The sequence below is a fragment of the Coregonus clupeaformis genome, chromosome 26 (assembly GCF_020615455.1).
Source record: "Coregonus clupeaformis isolate EN_2021a chromosome 26, ASM2061545v1, whole genome shotgun sequence".
In the NCBI taxonomy this organism is placed as follows: Eukaryota; Metazoa; Chordata; class Actinopteri; order Salmoniformes; family Salmonidae; genus Coregonus; species Coregonus clupeaformis.
Window position 1 is genome coordinate 37,674,463 of NC_059217.1, and position 21,344 is coordinate 37,695,806.

Here is a 21,344-nt window from a genome sequence, read left to right on the forward strand (position 1 = left end):
ACAGCCCCAAAACATCACTGCTCTAGAGGAGATCTGCATGGAGGAATGGGCCAAAATACCAGCAACAGTGTGTGAAAACCTTGTGAAGACTTACAGAAAACGTTTGACCTATGTCATTGCCAACAAAGGGTATATAACAAAGTATTGAGAAACTTTTGTTATTGACCAAATACTTATTTTCCACCATAATTTGCAAATAAATTCATAAAAAATCCTACAATGTGATTTTCTGGAGAGAAAAAAATCTCATTTTGTCTGTCATAGTTGACGTGAATGATTGGGGATGACGTGTACTTATGATGAAAATTACAGGCCTCTCTCATCTTTTTAAGTGGGAGAACTTGCACAATTGGTGGCTGACTAAATACTTTTTTCCCCCACTGTATATATATATATATATATATATATATATGGTGTATGAACTGTAACTCAGGAACATTTTGGAAATTGATGCATGTTGTGTTACTTACAAAAGTCATGCTAATCACATTAGCGCACGTTAGCTCAACTGTCCCGTATACAGGACACCAATCCCGTAGAGGTTAATTTTGAATGTTTCTTTAAAAAAAACATATATATACTGTATGTTTTTTGTAAACTCAGCAATACATAAATAGTCGCCTCTTTCTAATGAGTATTGTTGAAAAAAAGGTTGAAATGAAATCACACTGCCAGATTAAGATTACGGTAAATTTTGCACTTTGCACATTGCTTTTACACTATGAAAATGGCGGCGTAATTGTATTATTTGTTTGCAGTGCATGTTTAAAATAAAATAAAAAAATATTTTTATTATCCAGGCTTCTGATAGGAATCAATTAATGAGAGACATTCCTAACATTACACCCTGTAACAACTGCTGTAAGGCTATCGGTCCGGTCCAGCCAGCACAGGACCAGGGGAGTAAAGAGGAGGGGGAGAGGCGATGAGAGGGGAGGAGGAGATGAGAGGAGGCGGACAGGTCATTGTCTTAGGGCTGAAGTGTTGGAGGGGAGATATGCAGTAGGACCAGCAGCATTCCTTTGTGAGGAGATGAGGAGATGAGGGAATGAGAGGAGCAGAGAGGGGAGGAGAGGGTGAATGGCTAGCATGCCTTTCTTTGTTAAGGTGAAGCCTCACTCTTTGTCGTCAAGCTGAGTTTCTGTATTACTGGAAGAACAGGACAAAGGAATAGATGGGTTATGTCCCAAATGGAACCCTTATCCCTATATAGTTGACTACTTCTGACCGGAGCCCTATGGTCCCTGTTCAAAAGAAGTGCACTGGAATAGGGTTTCATTTGGGACACAACCATGGAGTATAAAGTCTGCCCCTTGATAACCTGACCAGTCTACTATCATATCCATCTTCTACAATCAGGCTACTATAGTATCCTAACCTCTGACCTCTTCTAGTGTAGGGTGTAGAGGTTGTGAAAGGATGTGTAAGGTTGCGTAAGGTTGCGTAAGTTCTTGTGGACTATCTGATCAGTCTTCTACAGTGTTTGATGGCAGGAGTGCCAAAAAATTAAATTAAATAATACTGTAAACCTCATAATAATCTAACCATAGGGCGCTGGTCAAAAGTAGAGCACTATATAGGGAATAGGGAAAATGGTTCCATTTGGGATGTAGGCTATGTCTTGTCTAAAACTATACTTAGTGTATGCAAAATATGTTGTTTGCTTATAGCTACATGTAAATTCCAGAATTATGGAAACACTTGAATAAATGAGGGATACATTATAGTGGGTTATTTTAGTGGGTTGGGGTGAGCTGTGTGGCATTACAAATCTTAGAATGTGTTCCCCCAGTACTATAATTTGGAAATGTTTAAGTTTCATGGCAGTTTGCTTAATTAAAGTACTTGATGCAGTTGCTAAAACAGCTGTATCTCTTGATTGGTATAGGTTATTTCGGTTCTGATTTCAGATTTGAACAGCAGAGAAGTAATCTTAGATTTACATTTGACATTTGAGTCATTAGCAGACACTCTTATCCAGAGCAACTTACAGTTAGTGAGTCCATACAATATATATATACATATATCTATATATATATATATATATATATATATATATATATATATATATATATATATATTATATACTTTAATAAGCTATAGTTTTATCCAAATTGTTGGGAATATTTTTAAAATGACATTTGTTTCTTAAAGTTGAGAGAAAAAGTAGTTGATGCGGTTACTAAAATGTCTGTATCTCTTGATTGGTAGAAGTTATTTCTGTTTTGATTGCTGATTTGAATAATCAAATCAAAGTTTTTTTGTCACGTGCACAGGATACAACAGGTGTAAAACAATGCAGTAAAATGCTTACTTACAAGCTCTTTCCCAAAATACAGTATTCAATATCAAAGCGTAATGGACTAAATAATGAAAGACAAGTACTGTAGTTTTGAATTCTGCAAAGTTAGTGTGAAGAGACAGAATCATTAGATCATTTGTTTTGGTTCTGTCCATTTGTAGCTTGTTTTTGGACATAGGTCCAGGAATGGCTAAAGGATTGCAATATTTACCTGGAGCTAACCTTGCAGATAGCATTACTGGGTGATCTGAAAAGTCATAGTCAATCAATCAATCAATCAATAATATAATAATACTTTTAGCAAAAATGTTTATTTTTAATTCACAATCTGTAGAAGCAATGAGAATAGAAAGGTTCAGAACTTTTGTAAAACATCACAGTACGGTTGAAATATATATGGCAAATAGAAATCCTATATGGATGGTGTTAAGAGATAAATGGGAGGTATTGAATAGAGTTGAAGGATGGGACTAATAACAAATAACAACAAATAATAACAAAGATAGCTAATAATGTAAGCATACTGTGTCCATAATAAGTATATAGGTTGTATGTTGGGAGCTTTTGGGAAAGAGCACAGTTAGAAAGATATGGCATATAGAAGCAAACCGGATGGACATCATGAAAATGATCGGAGAGGTTGAGAGTAGAAGAAGTTCAGGAGCAATTTTATATGTATATTGTGATGTCACGAGAGGCTGTGTCCTGGAGGGACGTTACATCCCCCTGAGGTGGCTGCAAACCCAGACAGCTATGGCTCCATCTGCTGGTATGGTCGGGAACTCCAACCCTCTGTGGCCAATCTTCCCACGCAGCTGAAACCAATCAGGGGCTGATGGGCTGGAGTTGTTTTGGAAGGGAAGAGACACGGTCTGGAGGGTGGGTTGGAGGAAGAAGAGAATTGTGTTATAATTTCGTTAGTTGCCGAAGACCTTTAATAAAAATCCTTGTTTTGGTTGAACCTGGACTCCTTGCACTACTTGGGCAACCCCGCTGGAAGCGGTAGCCTCTCGTGGCATCACAGATGGTGGAGAATACAGGCACGCTCAAGCGGTAATAGTGCATGTCAGAGGAGGATACCGAAGGTTTGATCACCCAGTTTTCCAAGCTGGCCGTAGGCTCCCCGCCGACTGAAATGGAGGACATATTGAAAGCCCTTGTTGCTGGCCAGCAAGCCCAGATGCAAACAAACGTGGCTCTCTTGGAGGAGCAAAAGAAAGCCAACCTTCTGAAGGCCGAGGAATTGCAGTTGCAGAGACAGAGGGTGGTCCAAAATACCCGCCCAATAAAGGCAAGTGACTTTATATCTAAGATGGGAGCTACCGATGACATTGAGGCATACCTGCATGCATTTGAGGCCACGGCCACTAGGGAAGCCTGGCCCAAGCAACAGTGGGTTGGTCTGTTAGCCCCCTTTCTAACCGGGGAAGCGCTGAATGCTGTCCGGGACCTGGGCCCTGACCAGGTTACTGACTATGATGCCCTGAAGTCTGAGATCCTCAGCAGATATGGACTCACAAAGTTTGGTATGGCCCAGCGCTTTCACAGCTGGACCTTCCTACCAGACCAACCTCCTCGGGCGCAGATGCATGAACTTGTCCGAATCGCGAAGGAAATGGCTGGATCCGCAGAGGAATACAGCAGCGGCGGTGGTGGAGGCCGTTGTGGTGGATCGTTACCTACGCGCCCCTGCCTTATGAGGCAAAACGGGTCATCAGTCAACAGGCCTTGACCACGGCTGATCTGACCGTGGAAGCTGTGGAAAAGTACCAGGCCACAGCGGAGATGCTGAATGCTTCCCGAAAAGACCCCCAGGAGTGCGGCCCCACCACAAATGGGAAGGACCCGTCCAAAGGACCCCAAGGTCTCGAACCCAGCCACGTCAGGACTTATCCCGGCTCCAGGGGGAGCCAGAAACCAGGCGGGTCCAAGAAGAGTACACCAGGAGGGGGAAACTCGACAGTGTTACCGGTGTGGGGAGATGGGACATATCTCCTGGCAGTGTGGGAAACCAGCCGATGAACCTATACCCACTGCGGAGTCCTCCAGCTCAGCACCCACACACCGTGTTGCCTCGCTCTTGGGAGTCGTAGATGGCGGCCCAGATCGACCCCCCACCTGCCCGGTAACTGTGAATCACCATGATGTGGAGGCCTTACTGGATTCTGGTAGCCGGGCCACCCTGGTGCGTAAGGATTTGGTGGGCCCAACGTGTCTGACCCCGGGGAAAGTCCTCCCAGTTTCCTGTGTCCATGGGGACACCAGAGAATACCCCATTACTGAACTTACAATGACCAGCACACGGGGAACCATACACACGACGGTGGGGGTGGTTGATTCCCTCCCGTCCCTGTCCTAATTGGACGAGACTGCCCAGCCTTTTACCCACTCTGGAGAGAGTCTCAGGAGAGGATAACCCGAGTACCTCGGAAACGGAGAGGCAAGACTCATCCTGGGAAGGCTCCGGTGCAATCCTCCGAGTTACTCACTCCCGCCCGGGCTCTGATAGGGATGGCAGGTGCCCAGACCGACACCGAGACTGGTCCGGATACGGGGAGAAGAGAACGCAGCCCAGGAAAGTGCTCCGTTCTCCAGTGAAGAAGACGTCCCAGGCACCCAAGAGCTTCCCCCTCTCACAGGCCAGTATGGTACGGCTCAATTACAAGATCCTACTCTTGCAAATGCCTTAAGAAATGTGCAGGTATTAGAAGGTGTAGTGTTAGGTGATAAGACAACCCCTACTTACCCCCATTTCGCAGTAAACCGGGGTTAGTATATCAGATAGTCAAGAAAAATGAGGAAGTGCATGAACAGCTCCTGCGTGCCACAGCCCTATCGGGCCACAGTACTCAACCTAGCCCACACACACCCGCTAGGGGGCCCACTTGGGGGTAGAGAAGACTAAGGAAAGAATCATGCAACGTTTCTTTTGGCCAGGAGTACACAAAGAGATAGAGAACTACTGCCGTAGTTGCCCTGAGTGTCAGCAGGTTGCGCCAAAGCCCACATATAGAAACCCGCTCATTCCCTTGCCCATTATCGAAACTCCTTTTGAGAGGATTGGATTAGACATAGTCGGGCCCTTACCGAAAAGTGCCAGGGGACATCAATACATTCTGGTCATTCTGGACTATGCGTCCCGGTACCCGGAGGCCATTCCGCTGAGGAAGGCTACATCCAGACAAATCGCCAAGGAGCTGTTCCGTCTCTCAACTAGTCTGGGAATCCCAAAAGAGATATTGACGGACCAAGGGACTCCATTCATGTCCAGGGTGATGAAAGAACTCTGTGCTTTACTGAAAATCAAACAGCTGAGAACCTCGGTCTACCACCCCCCAGACAGATGGCCTAGTCGAACGTTTTAACAAAACACTAAAATCCATGCTGCGGAAAGCGGTAGGGGAAGATGGGCGCAACTGGGATCAGCTGTTACCATACATATTGTTTGCGGTGAGAGAGGTACCTCAGTCTTCTACTGGTTTTTCACCCTTTGAGCTCTTGCTTTCCTACAGACCCAGAGGACTGCTCGACATCGCCAAGGAGGCCTGGGAGGAGCAGCCATGCCAACAGCGGACACTGATCGACCATGTAGGGGCTATGAGGGAGAGAATGAAGGCCATCTATCCCATGATGCGGGAACACATGGAGGCCAGTCAGCGGCAACAGCAAGCCTCCTACAACAGATCTGCTCAGCCCAGGGAGTTTAAGCCGGGGGACAGAGTGCTGGTCCTGGTGCCAACCGTTGAGTGCAAATTCCTGGCAACCTGGCAAGGACCATATGAGGTCATTGAACGCATGGGAGAAGTAAACTACAAGGTGAGGCAACCAGATAAGAGGAAAACTGAGCAGATTTATCATGTTAACCTTTTAAAGAAGTGGCACGCCAGAGAGGCGCTGTTTAGCTCTCTACCCCCACAGAGACCCAGGAACCGGCGCGAGAAGAGGTTCAGCTGGGTCCAAATCTGTCCCCACATCAACGACAGATGGCCCTGGAACTCGTGGAGCAGAACCAGGATGTCTTCTCCTCCCTTCCCGGTCACACAGAGGTGGTCCAACATGAGATCCGCACCATGCCTGGCCGAACGGTAAACCAGCGCCCGTACCGCGTGCCAGAGGCTCGTAAAGTGGTTATACAGAAGGAGGTAAGGAAGATGCGGGAGTTGGGAGTAATCGAAGAGTCCCACAGTGCCTGGGCAAGTCCCATAGTACTAGTTCCCAAGCCAGACGGTTCAGTACGATTTTGTAATGACTATCGAAAGTTGAATGAAGTGTCTGAATTTGATGCATACCCAATGCCTCGTGTCGATGATTTAATAGACTCCTTGGGGCATGCTCGTTTCATAACCACTCTTGATCTCACAAAAGGCTACTGGCAGGTGCCCCTTGACCCCGGCGTCTAAGGAGAAGACAGCCTTTGCCACCCGGGAGGGGCTCTACCAGTATACCCGACTTCCGTTTGGTCTCCACGGGGCCCCTGCCACGTTCCAACGCCTGATGGATCGAGTCCTTGCGCCCCCACAAGAGGCACGCAGCGGCTTATTTGGATGATGTGGTTATACAAAGTCAGGATTGGGCCAGCCACCTACCCCGGGTACAAGCGGTGCTGGATTCGCTCAGGGAAGCAGGGCTCACGGCAAACCCGAAGAAGTGCAAGGTGGCCTTCAGTGAGACAAACTACCTGGGGTACACCATTGGGCGGGGGTTGGTCAAACCACAGGAAGCCAAACTGCGGGCCATACAGGACTGGCCGCAGCCCATCAACAAGAAGCAAGTAAGGTCATTTTTGGGCCTCGCTGGCTACTATAGACGCTTTATTGCAGATTTTGCTACCATAGCGGCACCATTGACGGAGCTGACGACCAAACGCCACTCACGAATGGTGAAGTGGAACCCTGCGGCGGAGGCGGCTTTCCGCAACCTGAAGCGAGCACTCTGCTCCAGTCCGATCCTGGTGGCACCAGACTTCAAGAAGGAATTCATGGTCCAAGCGGATGCTTCGGAGGTGGGTCTGGGTGCTGTCCTCACCCAGGCACATGACGGGGAAGAACATCCCATTCTCTACCTAAGCAGGAAGTTACTTCCAAGAGAGAAGAACTATTCAACGGTGGAGAAGGAATGTCTGGCTGTAGTCTGGGCCCTGGAGTCCCTTCGGTTCTATCTCCTGGGCCGACGTTTCATGGTGGTATCTGATCACGCCCCTCTGCAGTGGATGGCCAAGAACAAGGAATCAAACAGTAGAGTAACCAGATGGTTTTTGAGCTTGCAACCGTTTAACTTTTCGGTTGTCCACAGGGCTGGCAAGCACCACGGAAATGCGGACGCCCTCTCCCGGCGTGATGCCTTCTTCACTGCCTTTACCCCGACGAGGACGTCGGTCCCGAGGAGGGGGATGTGTGATGTCACGAGAGGCTGTGTCCTGGAGGGACGTTACATCCCCCTGAGGTGGCTGCAAACCCAGACAGCTATGGCTCCATCTGCTGGTATGGTCGGGAACTCCAACCCTCTGTGGCCAATCTTCCCACGCAGCTGAAACCAATCAGGGGCTGATGGGCTGGAGTTGTTTTGGAAGGGAAGAGACACGGTCTGGAGGGTGGGTTGGAGGAAGAAGAGAATTGTGTTATAATTTCGTTAGTTGCCGAAGACCTTTAATAAAAATCCTTGTTTTGGTTGAACCTGGACTCCTTGCACTACTTGGGCAACCCCGCTGGAAGCGGTAGCCTCTCGTGGCATCACAATATATAATAGAATTATTGTAAAATTAACTCTGTCCATAAGGTGTAGATAGTAAGTATAGAACAGAAGTAGAGGCCTGGGCATTGTTGTTCACTAATTTACTCCAAGTAGGGAAAGGATGGTGGGGTTGAAAAGTAATAAAGGGGAGTATATATATTTTTAAAAAACATGGGGGATTGGAAGTGATGCAGACAATTACATTGATAGAAGATACAATCTATCTGCAATATTAAGCTGATCCATTCCCCCCCCCCAAAAAATAAAATAAATAAATAAATAATAATAATAATTAAAAAAAAAAAATTATAATAATAAAAAAAAAGTTAGTGTGAAAGAGGTGAACAAATTATTGCTGTCTATCAATAAGGACAAGCCACCTGGTGCCAACAACCTGAATGGTTAATTACTGCGGTTGGTAGCAGAACACATTGCGACTCCTATTTGCCACTTCTTCAGTTTAACTCTAAAAGTCCAAGCCGTTGATATTGAATTTGGCATTTATTACTATAGCCCATAGAAATGAATTGAACAACACATTCATCAATGGCAAAAATGACAGTCAAAAAATGAATCATAAGGAATAAGGTTTTGAACTGTCTGTCCTATATCCAGGAAATATAATGAGAAAGTTAAGGAAATATTTGTGTTTTGGACACATATTTAACCCCTTATTTGTTGGGGCACAACACTACCTCTATACTAACATTCATTTGTATGGGTTACCTTCAGATGAGTCCTGTGGGGCTTGTGAGGGTCGTAGAGCCACATAGTTGTCATTTCTGGGATGTCTCATGGTCTGACAAACACCGCTGTAGCTCGGCCACTTTCCACCACAGACATGGAAGGCTGACATAGGCGGATGTGGTAGATTGAGAAGCAGCCCATGCAAAAAAAACAGATATACAGTGGCTTGCGAAAGTATTCACCCCCCTTGGCATTTTTTCCTATTTTGTTGCCTTACAACCTGGAATTAAAAATGATTTTTTGGGGGGGTTGTATCATTTGATTTACACAACATGCCTACCACTTTGAAGATGCAAAATATATTTATTGTGAAACAAACAAAAAATAAGACAAAAAAAACTGAAAACTTGATCGGGCATAACTATTTTTGCCCATTCTTCAAGGCAAAACTGCTCCAGCTCCTTCAAGTTGAATGGGTTCTGCTGGTGTACAGCAATCTTTAAGTAATACCACAGATTCTCAATTGGATTGAGGTCTGGGCTTTGACTAGACCATTCCAAGACATTTAAATGTTTCCCCTTAAACCACTCAAGTGTTGCTTTAGCAGTATGCTTAGTGTCATTGTCCTGCTGGAAGGTGAACCTCCGTCCCAGTCTCAAATCTCTGGAAGACTGAAACAGGTTTCCCTCAAGAATTTCCCTGTATTTAGCGCCATCCATCATTCCTTCAATTCAGACCAGTTTCCCAGTCCCTGCCGATGAAAAACATGGTGTTCTCGGGGTGATGAGAGGTGTTGGGTTTGCGCCAGACATAGCGTTTTCCTTGAAAAGCTCAATTTTAGTCTGATCTGACCAGAGTACCTTCTTCCATATTTTTGGGGAGTCTCCCACATGTTTTTGCTTATTTTTTTCTTTAAGCAATGGCTTTTTTCTGGCCAGTCTTCCATAAAGCCCAGCTCTGTGGAGTGTAAGGCTTAAAGTGGTTGTCGTGTATGACGATTATGACTATTTTAGAGGAACAAAGAAAATAATGTTTATCTTAGTTCAAAAGTAGCCGTTTGTGGGGTGACGCCCCAGGGGAGACGGGTGATTGGACCGCAGAGGGAGCAACCCATATTTTTACATTGTTTATAAGTATATGCTGGAGGCACAGGAAAGCAGAGCGGCCATTGCAATCTGGGACGTCGCTCTCCGGGTGTCATGACATCTGTAACTCATGCTGAAAGCTTGTGATACGAATAAACTTATGATCAAAGGTTCAGTATGAGCGGACTCCTTTGTTTATCAGCAATAATTGCCAGCATTTACTCGATACGACATGGTCCTATGGACAGATACTCCAATCTCCACTGTGGCGCTTTGCAGCTACTTCAGGGTTATCTTTGGTCTCCTTGTTGCCTCTCATTAATACCCTCCTTGCCTGGTCCGTGGGTTTTGGTGGGCGGCCCTCTCTTGGCAGGTTTGTTGTGGTGCCATATTCTTTCCATTTGTTAATAATGGATTTAATGGTGCTCCGTGGGATGTTCAAAGTTAAGGATATTTTTTTATAACCCAACCTTGAACTGTACTTCTCCACAACTTTGTACCTGACCTGTTTGGAGAGCAACTTGGTCTTCATGGTGCCGCTTGCTTGGTGGTGCCCCTTGCTTAGTGGTGTTGCAGACTCTGGGGCCTTTCAGAACAGGTGTATATATACTGATATCGTGTGACAGATCATGTGACACTTAGATTGCACACAGGTGGACTTTATTTAACTAATTATGTGACTTCTGAAGGTAATTGGTTGCACCAGATCTTATTTAGGGACTTAATAGCAAAGGGGGTGAATACATATGCATGCACCACTTACAGTTATTTATTTTTTTGAATTTTTTGAAACAAGTTAATTTTTTCATTTCAATTCACCAATTTGGACTATTTTGTGTAAGTCCATTACATGAAATCCAAATAAAAATCAATTTACAGTTGAAGTCGGAAGTTTACATACACCTTAGCCAAAAACATTTAAACTCAGTTTTTCACCATTCCTGACATTTAATCCTAGTAAAAGTTCCCTGTTTAAGGTCAGTTAGGATCACCACTTTATTTTAAGAATGTGAAATGTCAGAATAATAGTAGAGAGAATGATTTATTTCAGCTTGTATTTATTTCATCACATTCCCAGTGGGTCAGAAGTTTACATACACTCAATTAGTATTTGGTAGCATTGCCTTTAAATTGTTTTACTTGGGTCAAACGTTTCGGGTAGTCTTCCACAAGCTTCCCACATTACGTTGGGTGAATTTTGGCCCATTCCTCCTGACAGAGCTGGTGTAACTGAGTCAGGTTTGAAGGCCTCCTTGCTTGCACACACATTTTCAGTTCTGCCCACAGATTTTCTATATGAATGAGGTCAGGGCTTTGTTATGGCCACTCCAATACCTTGGCTTTGTTGTCCTTAAGCCATTTTGCGACAACTGTGGAAGTATGCTTGGGGTCATTGTCCATTTGGAAGATCCATTTGCGACCAAGCTTTAACGTCCTGACTGATGTCTTGAGATGTTGCTTCAATATATCCACATAATGTTCCTTCCTCATGATGCCATCTATTTTGTGAAGTGCACCAGTCCCTACTGCATCAAAGCACCCCCACAGCATGATGCTGCCACCCCCATGCTTCACGGTAGGGATGGTGTTCTTCGACTTGCAAGAGTCCCCGTTTTTCCTCCAAACATAACATTTGTTTCATCAGACCAGAGGACATTTCTCCAAATAGTACGATCTTTGTCCCCATGTGTTGTTGCAAACCGGAGTCTGGCTTTTTTATGGCGGTTTTGGAGCAGTGGCTTCTTCCTTGCTGAGCGGCCTTTCAGGTCATGTCGATATAGGACTCGTTTTACTGTGGATATAGATACTTTTGTACCTGTTTCCTCCTGCATCTTCACAAGGTCCTTTGCTGTTGTTCTGGGATTGATTTGCACTTTTCGCACCAAAGTACGTTCATCTCTAGGAGACAGAATGCGTCTCCTTCCGGAGCGGTATGACGGCTGCATGGTCCCATGGTGTTTATACTTGCGTACTATTGTTTGTAGAGATGAACGTGGTACCTTCAGGCATTTGGAAATTGCTCCCAAGGATGAACCAGACTTGTGGAGGTCTAGAAATTTTCTTCTGAGGTCTTGGCTGATTTCTTTTGATTCTCCCATGATGTCAAACAAAGAGGCACTGAGTTTGAAGGTAGGCCTTGAAATACATCCACAGGCACACCTCCAATTGACTCAAATTATGTCAATTAGTCTATCAGAACCTTCTAAAGCCATGACATCATTTTCTGGAATTTTCCAAGCTGTTTAAAGGAACAGTCAACTTAGTGTATGTAAACTTCTGACCCACTGGAATTGTGATACAGTGAATTATAAGTGAAATAATCTGTCTATAAACAATTGATGAAAAATTACTTGTGTCATGCACATGGTAGATGTCCTAACCGACTTGCCAAAACTGACATTTGTGGAGTGGTTGAAGAACGAGTTTTAATGACTCCAACCTAAGTGTATGAAAACTTCCGACTTCAATTGTAAATTACAGGTTGTAATGCAACAAAATAGAAAAAACGCCAAGGGGGATGAATACTTTTGTAAGGCACTGTATCTCTAGCTTAAACTGACAGATTTAGATGGAATTAGACTCTTAAGGATTAAGCGTAGAAGATGGTTTTTGCCCTCAGGCCTGGAGGAAGACAAAGGTCTTGCTGCTCAAGAATAGCAAAGCACCCTTGTTCAAACACTCAACCAATCAGCCTGTTACCAGTGCTTAGCAAACCTTCTGAAAATATCACTTTCGACCAAATGCAATTTTATTTTTCAGAAAACAAATTAACAACAGACGTTCAGCATGCTTATAGGGAAGGGCACTAAACATTCTCGGCACTGACACAAATGACTGATGATTGGCTGAAAGAAATTGATAATAAGAAGATTGTGGAAGCTGTTTTGTTTGACTTCAAAGCAGCTTTTGATATCATTGGTCATAACCTATTGCTGAAAAAACGGAGGTGTTATGGATTTACATCCTCTGCCTTATCATGAATTGAGAGTTACTTATCTAATATAACACAGATGGTTTTCTTTAATAGAAGCCTCTCTAATGCAAATTCAGTTGAGTGTGGTGTACTGCAGGGCAGCTGGCTTGGGCCATTATTGTTTTCTGTTTTACTAATGTCCACTGACCTTGAATAAAGACAGTGTATCTATGTATGCTGATGACTCAACAGTATACAGGTCGGCTACGACAGCAAAATAAATAACTGACACCCTTAACATTGAGCTCTAGTCAGTTTTAGAATCGGTACAGTGGGGGGAAAAAAGTATTTAGTCAGCCACCAATTGTGCAAGTTCTCCCACTTAAAAAGATGAGAGGCCTGTAATTTTCATCATAGGTACACGTCAACTATGACAGACAAATAGAGATTTTTTTTCTCCAGAAAATCACATTGTAGGATTTTTTATGAATTTATTTGCAAATTATGGTGGAAAATAAGTATTTGGTCACCTACAAACAAGCAAGATTTCTGGCTCTCTCAGACCTGTAACTTCTTCTTTAAGAGGCTCCTCTGTCCTCCACTCGTTACCTGTATCAATGGCACCTGTTTGAACTTGTTATCAGTATAAAAGACACCTGTCCACAACCTCAAACAGTCACACTCCAAACTCCACTATGGCCAAGACCAAAGAGCTGTCAAAGGACACCAGAAACAACATTGTAGACCTGCACCAGGCTGGGAAGACTGAATCTACATAGGTAAGCAGCTTGGTTTTAAGAAATCAACTGTGGGAGCAATTATTAGGAAAAGGAAGACATAAAAGACCACTGATAATCTCCCTCGATCTGGAGCTCCACGCAAGATCTCACCCCGTGGGGTCAAAATGATCACAAGAACGGTGAGCAAAAATCCCAGAACCACACGGGGGGGACCTAGTGAATGACCTGCAGAGAGCTGGGACCAAAGTAACAAAGCCTACCATCAGTAACACACTACGCCGCCATGGACTCAAATCCTGCAGTGCCAGATGTGTCGCCCTGCTTAAGCCAGTACATGTCCAGGCCCGTCTGAAGTTTGCTAGAGTGCATTTGAATGATCCAGAAGAGGATTGGGAGAATGTCATATGGTCAGATGAAACCAAAATATAACTTTTTGGTAAAAACTCAACTCGTCGTGTTTGGAGGACAAAGAATGCTGAGTTGCATCCAAAGAACACCATACCTACTGTGAAGCATGGGGGTGGAAACATCATGCTTTGGGTCTGTTTTTCTGCAAAGGGACCAGGACGACTGATCCGTGTAAAGGAAAGAATGAATGGGGCCATGTATCTTGAGATTTTGAGTGAAAACCTCCTTCCATCAGCAAGGGCATTGAAGATTAATCGTGGCTGGGTCTTTCAGCATGACAATGATCCCAAACACACCGCCCGGGCAACGAAGGAGTGGCTTCGTAAGAAGCATTTCAAGGTTCTGGAGTGGCCTAGCCAGTCTCCAGATCTCAACCCCATAGAAAATCTTTGGAGGGAGTTGAAAGTCTGTGTTGCCCAGCAACAGCCCCAAAACATCACTGCTCTAGAGGAGATCTGCATGGAGGAATGGGCCAAAATACCAGCAACAGTGTGTGAAAACCTTGTGAAGACTTACAGAAAACGTTTGACCTGTGTCATTGCCAACAAAGGGTATATAACTAAGTTGTCACGCCCTGGCTCTGGTACTCTGTTATGTTGAGCCAGGGTGTGTTGTTTCTATGTGTTTTGTGTTCTAGGTTTATTATCTAGCACTTGTGTTTCTGTGTTGGCCGGGGTGGTTCTCAATCAGAGGCAACGAGTATCAGCTGTTGCTTGTTGTCTCTGATTGGGAACCATACTTAGGCAGCCTGTTTTCCACAGTGTTTAGTGGGATCTTGTTCCGTGTATGGTTAGTGTCTGTTACCAAGGACGTCACGTATCGTTTTGTTGTTTTGTTCGTGTGGTACTCTAATAAAATAAGTATGTTCGCAAATCACGCTGCGCATTGGTCCACTGTGTTCGACGATCGTGACATAAGTATTGAGAAACTTTTGTTATTGACCAAATACTTATTTTCCACCATAATTTGCAAATAAATTCATAAAAAATCCTACAATGTGATTTTCTGGAAAAAGAATTCTCATTTTGTCTGTCATAGTTGACGTGTACCTATGATGAAAATTACAGGCCTCTCTCATCTTTTTAAGTGGGAGAACATGCACAATTGGTGGCTGACTAAATACTTTTTTTCCCCACTATAAATAGCAATAGGCTGGCGTTACAGATCTCAAGAACTAAAAGCTTTGTTTTTTGGGACAAATCACTCGCTCAACTGTTTTTGTGTTTAACAATGTAATATAACATCTGGTAGGCTATAATATTATATTATCATATTCACATTCTCACTCATTCAGCAAGTGCAAAGTAGCAAATAACAAAACAAATGTTTTCTTGACTGCACTGGGCCTTTAACCAGGTTTTCCATTACTCATGGTCTCTTTGGAAGATTTTTAGAAAACATAAGAAAGGAACAATACATTTGAGTAGTGTTTTAAGGACAATATAGAAAATAATAATAATAATAATAATATGCCATTTAGCAGACGCTTTTATCCAAAGCGACTTACAGTCGTGCGTGCATACATTTTTGTGTATGGGTGGTCCCGGGGATCGAACCCACTACCTTGGCATTACAAGCAAAAGACAATGGGTGTGAAAATGTTTACCTATTACATTACATTTCAGAGATCCTTTAAAATAACCTTCATTGGGTTGGCTTGACACACACAGATTTTGAAAATATGTCAGGTTCCTGCCATGCCAAGTAGTGTCCATTGCCAAATAGGGTTCACCCCCTGCGTCACAATGGGTTAAAACAGGGTCACACAGTTGGGTGTTTTTTGGTAGTCTTACAAATCTTCATGGTATCAAAAGAATACCTCTCACACATATGGTAATTTGATCAAATTGAAGAAGAGACCTGTACCTCTGTAGCTCAGCTGGTAGAGCACTGCGCTTGTAACGCCAAAGTAGTGGGTTCGATCCCCGGGACCACCCATACACAAAAAAAGAAAAAAGAAAATGTATGCACGCATACTGTAAGTCGCTTTGGATAAAAGCGTCTGCTAAATGGCATTATATTATATGTCAGATATTGAGTAATGGATTTAACTTTGTGTTTACAATCCAATATTACACTTTATAGACAACACAGAAGATTGCTACAATCTGGTGTACATGAAGAGGACTAATCAAAGATGCTCTGTTGGTCAACTTTCCCCATCGGTGACTCCCTATCAACATGTGCAAAAAAAAGTAGATATCAGTTTTTACTCACAAGCCATCACACTACTGAACTATTGAACTGGGACTGACTGCCAGCACAACATCAGTCTCTTGCACTGACTCCGTGCATCCTACCACACATGTACTCACTCACACACGCTCACACATACAGTACCAGTCAACAGTTTGGACACACATACACATTCAAGGGTTTTTCTATATTTTTACTATTTTCTACATTGTAGAATAATAGTGAGGACTTCAAAATGATGAAATAACACATATGTAGTCTCCTGAGTGGCGCAGTGGTCTAAGGCACTGCATCGCAGCGCTAGCTGTGCCACTAGAGATCCTGGTTCGAATCCAGGCTCTGTCGCAGCCGGCCGCGACCGGGAGACTCATGGGCGGCGCACAATTGGCCTAGCGTCTTCCAGGGTAGGGGAGGGAATGGCTGGCAGGGATGTAGCTCAGTTGTTAGAGCATGGCGTTTGCAACGCCAGGGTTGTGGGTTGGATTCCCACGGGGGACCAGTATGAAAAAATATTAAACAAAAATATATATATATGTATTCACTAACTGTAAGTCGCTCTGGATAAGAGCGTCTGCTAAAATGACGTAAATGTATATGGAATCATGTAGTAACCAAAAAAGTGTTAAACAAATCAAAATATATTTTATATTTGAGATTCTTCAAAGAGCCACCCTTTGCCTTGATGACAACTTTGCACAATCTTGGCATTCTCTCAACCAGCTTCACCTGGAATGCTTTTCCAACAGTCTTAAAGGAGTTCCCACATATGCTGAACACTTGTTGGCTGCTTTTCCTTCACTCTGCCATCCGACTCATCCCAAACCATCTCAATTGGGTTCAGGTTGGGGGATTGTGGAAGCCAGGTCATCTAATGCAGCACTCCAACACTCTCATTCTTGGTATAATAGCCCTTACACAGCCTGGAGGTGTGTTGGGTCATTGTCCTGTTGAAAAACAAATGATAGTCCCACTAAGTGCAAACCAGATGGGATGGCGTATCGCTGCAGAATGCTGTGGTAGCAATGCTGGTTAAGTGTGCCTTGAATTCTAAATAAATCACCGACAGTGTCACCAGCAAAGCACCCCCACACCATAACACCTCCTCCTCTATGCTTTATGATGGGAACTACACATGCAGAGATCATCCGTTCACCCACACCGCATGTCACAAAGACACGGCGGTTGGAACCAAAAATCTCAAATTTGGACTCCAGACCAAAGGACACATTTCCACCGGTCTAATGTCCATTGCTCGTGCTTCTTGGCCCAAGCAGGTCTCTTCTTATTATTGGTGTCCTTTAGTAGTGGTTTCTTTGCAGCAATTCGACCATGAAGGCCTGATTCACACAGTCCCCTCTGAACAGTTGATGTTGAGATGTGTCTGTTACCTAAACTCTGTGAAGCATTTATTTGGGCTGTAATTTCTGAGGCTGGTAACTCTTTTGAATTTATCCTTTGCAGCAGAGGTAACTCTGTGTCTTCCATTCCTGTGCCTGTCCTCATGACAGCCAGTTTCATCATAGCGCTTGATGGTTTTTGCGACTGCACTTGAAGAAACGTTTAAAGTTCTTGACATTTTCTGGATTGACTGACCTTCATGTCTTAAAGTAATGATGGACTGTCGTTTATCTTTGCTTATTTGAACTGTTCTTGCCATAATATGGACTTGTCTTTTACTAAATAGGGCTATCTTCTGTGTACCCCCCTACCTTGTCACAACACAACTGATTGGCTCAAACACATTATGAAATTCCACAAATTAAAATTTAAGAAGGCACACCTGTTAATTGAAATGCATTCCAGGTGACTACCTCATGAAGCTGGTTGAGAGAATGCCAAGAGTTTGCAAAGCCGTCATGAAGGCAAAGGGTGGCTATTTGAAGAATCTCAAATATAAAATATATTTTGATTTATTTAACACTTTTTTGGTTACTACATGATTCCATATGTGTTATTTCATAGTTCTGATGTCTTCACTATTATTCTACAATGTAAAAAATTAAAAAAATTAAGAAAAACCCTTGAATGAGTAGGTGTGTCCAAACTTTTGACTGTACGAAAACACAAACACAAACACACTCCCAATCACACACTACCTGACTGCTGCTACTCGACTCTATATATTAAAGTATATTTATTATTACGCAATCTATTGCCCAATTCCCCGGCACATGTAAATATCCTACTTTAATTCGTTTTACTGCCTTCTTGTTATATTTTTGCTAAATGTTATTCTATTTTTATTTATTCAGCTTTCATTTTATTGTACTCTTTTATTCACTTAGTTACTTTTCTATTGTTGCATTGTCCAGAGGCGAACCTGCAAGTAAGCATTTTGTTGCACTGTGTAATCCACGTATATGACTAATAAACAAACTTGAACCTGAGACCTGTCTGTATAGGCTTTCCATAATATGGCGCAGGTGTCCATAATGTTAGGAAGTAAGCATTGGACGTGCCAGGCTTTGTTTCTGTAGCATAAGACACTTGATGTACAAGTCCACCCCCTGAACAGGACGGTCCATCTCCTTAATGAGAAGCGCCAAGCAGAAAGGCATTGGGTCCCATTTCTTGAGTCTATGGTATGACTCGACCGAGGACAGAACTCCCAACCTTCTAATCTCAAGGCGGACACTTTAACCACAAGGCCACTGAGTTGGTTCCAGGTGTCTTTTATGTTTAAAAAATCTCTCCAAAATGTAAAATAGGGTCAAATCTTTCTATTAATTTCTATATATAACTTACTGTATATGAAAGCATTTTTAGAACCCAAATTACATTATTTGTATAATGCTTAAAGCCTTCCAATACTGTGCGTCCGATTCCATTTTTACAATTATTATGTCACACTGTGTGATATTACCAAATTAAAATCTTGATCAACCTGGCCAGATCTTACGATTTGCTTCAGTTCTGTCTTTGCATTCTGCTACATCAACTGCAGCAGTGTATTTGATCTGCGCATGTGCCAGCAGCGCAAGGCTCCCTCTCTGTGCTCATGTGCGAGTGAAGTGAGTTCGGAAAAACTGAAATAAATTAAAATAATTGTGCCAGGGACCAGTAAGGCATGGCCTTCTTCCTCTGGGGACCATTTGGGTAAAAAATTATTGGCCATACATTCTTTTTTTTGTGTGTTTAAAACACACATTTTCTATGCATTTTCTTTATACACCCTAACTACCCTAACACATATCTACTACCCTAACACATAACAATGTTTTAAGATAGCTTGATTGTCCATGTTATTACTATCTTAAACAAATGTGAATAAATTATTTGATGAAACTTTTGAATTTGTCCTTAGTGTCATTACCTCAATAAATGCACTAAATATCACATTACATTTACGTCATTTAGCAGATGCTCTTATCCAGAGCGACTTACAGTTAGTGAGTGCATACATATTTTTTCATACTGGCCCCCCGTGGGAATCGAACCCACAACCCTGGCGTTGCAAACGCCATGCTCTACCAACTGAGCTACAGATGTGTCAAATCAGTTAGCTCACATTTAAATCTGAAGGATGTATGGTTTGTAGTGACTAAAATGCATCAGAAAGGTATTGGGATCAGCTGGTAGTATGTGTGTGTGTGTGCGTGCATGTGTAGCTGGTAGCTCAAACCGTTCAAAAGTTAGCCCGCTCTTTTGACACAACCTCATTTAGCAGCTATCAGAGGTTACTTACGTAACCGCAGTTCTATGAACTAAGCGGCATGTTCAATGGATTGAGAATTATTGTGGGGGGCCAAAATAACCCTCTGAAATATTGTGGGGGATGTGTCCACCTCACTTATACAGTATGTCGACTGCACCTATGCCTTACCCCTCCCTAAAAGCTGATGTAGGTGTTACCTTGTCTTGCTTGCTACCAAAGTCTTTCAAGATATGTTCGTCCTCTGGTGGTTATTATTATAATCAGATCAACTTAGTACTATGTTTTGAGCAGACTTAGGGTGATTGATCTATTTGACAATCATTCAGTATAACTGAAATAAAGTATTTCCTCGTTTACCATGGCAAATCTACTGTGGCAATTTACCCAACATGTTGTATGAATGGAAAACTAATGTTGGTGTAGGCTTCTCTTATTTGATTTGTTTCCAATTTATGTAATCCATTAAATACAACTGTCTTTAAAATAAACATCTCTGGTATGGTCATTTCTTATCAAGATCGGGTGTAAAATATCCCTGGACTGTCCAAATTTGAAATGTGTAACTGAAGCAAGTCAAATGGCATAAAGTTATTTCAAATGGCATATATGATATTATTTTTCCTTTTAAGATGAAACTTTTCAATTAAATATAGAACTACTACGTCTATATTTGTATATTGTAATTATAATACGTATTTTTACATTAAATCAGCCTTACGGTTTCCGATGATCCTGATAGGTCGATATTTCATTGTAAAGAACCTAGACGCAGCTGTCTGGTATCATAATCACTTGACACGATAACAATGAGAGATCAACTGCTCTGCTAGTTTATTCTTGTTGGTTTTTGGTTGCAAGCAAGCTTGCTTTAACACGCTGATGCATGTAATCTCCCGTTAGTAGCGTTTTAAGAAATCCAGCGGTAATGCGTACCACAGCGCTACATTCTGCCTGTTGGTTGCAATTCACTCACACTGTATAGTCTGAAAACATGGTTAAAACTATAATGTTGATATCATGGATTGTCAGCCCCTGCATCCATAGCTGTCTATGAATTTCAGTGGTTACATTTCTACAGCCCCATCCCTCACCTTTATACCTAAAACAGAGGCAGGGTGCCGCTTTGTTATTGATTCAATAAAGTATTGTAGCTTTAAGCCAACAACATATCTTGTATACACTAAGTACAGTTTTACACAGGAAACCTTTAACATGACATACTATGTCCCAAATGGCACTATATTCCCTATAGCCGATATAGTGCACTACATTTGACCAGAGCCCTATTGCTAGACTATTATGAGGTTTATGGTGTTTTTAAACTTTTTTTTCACTCCTGCCATCAAAGACTGTAGAAGACTGATAAGATAGTCCACCAGAACGTACGCAAACTTTCACAACCTCTACACTAGAAGAGGTCAGAGGTTAGGCCACATTTAGTAGCCTGATTGTAGAAGATGGATGTGATAGCAGACTGGTCAGGTTATCAAGGGGCAGACTTTAGACTCCATGGGTGTGTCCCAAATGGCACTCTATTCCAATGCACTTCTTTTGACCAGGGCCCATAGGGCTCTGGTCAGAGGTAGTCAACTATATAGGGAATATGGTTCCATTTGGGACATAAACC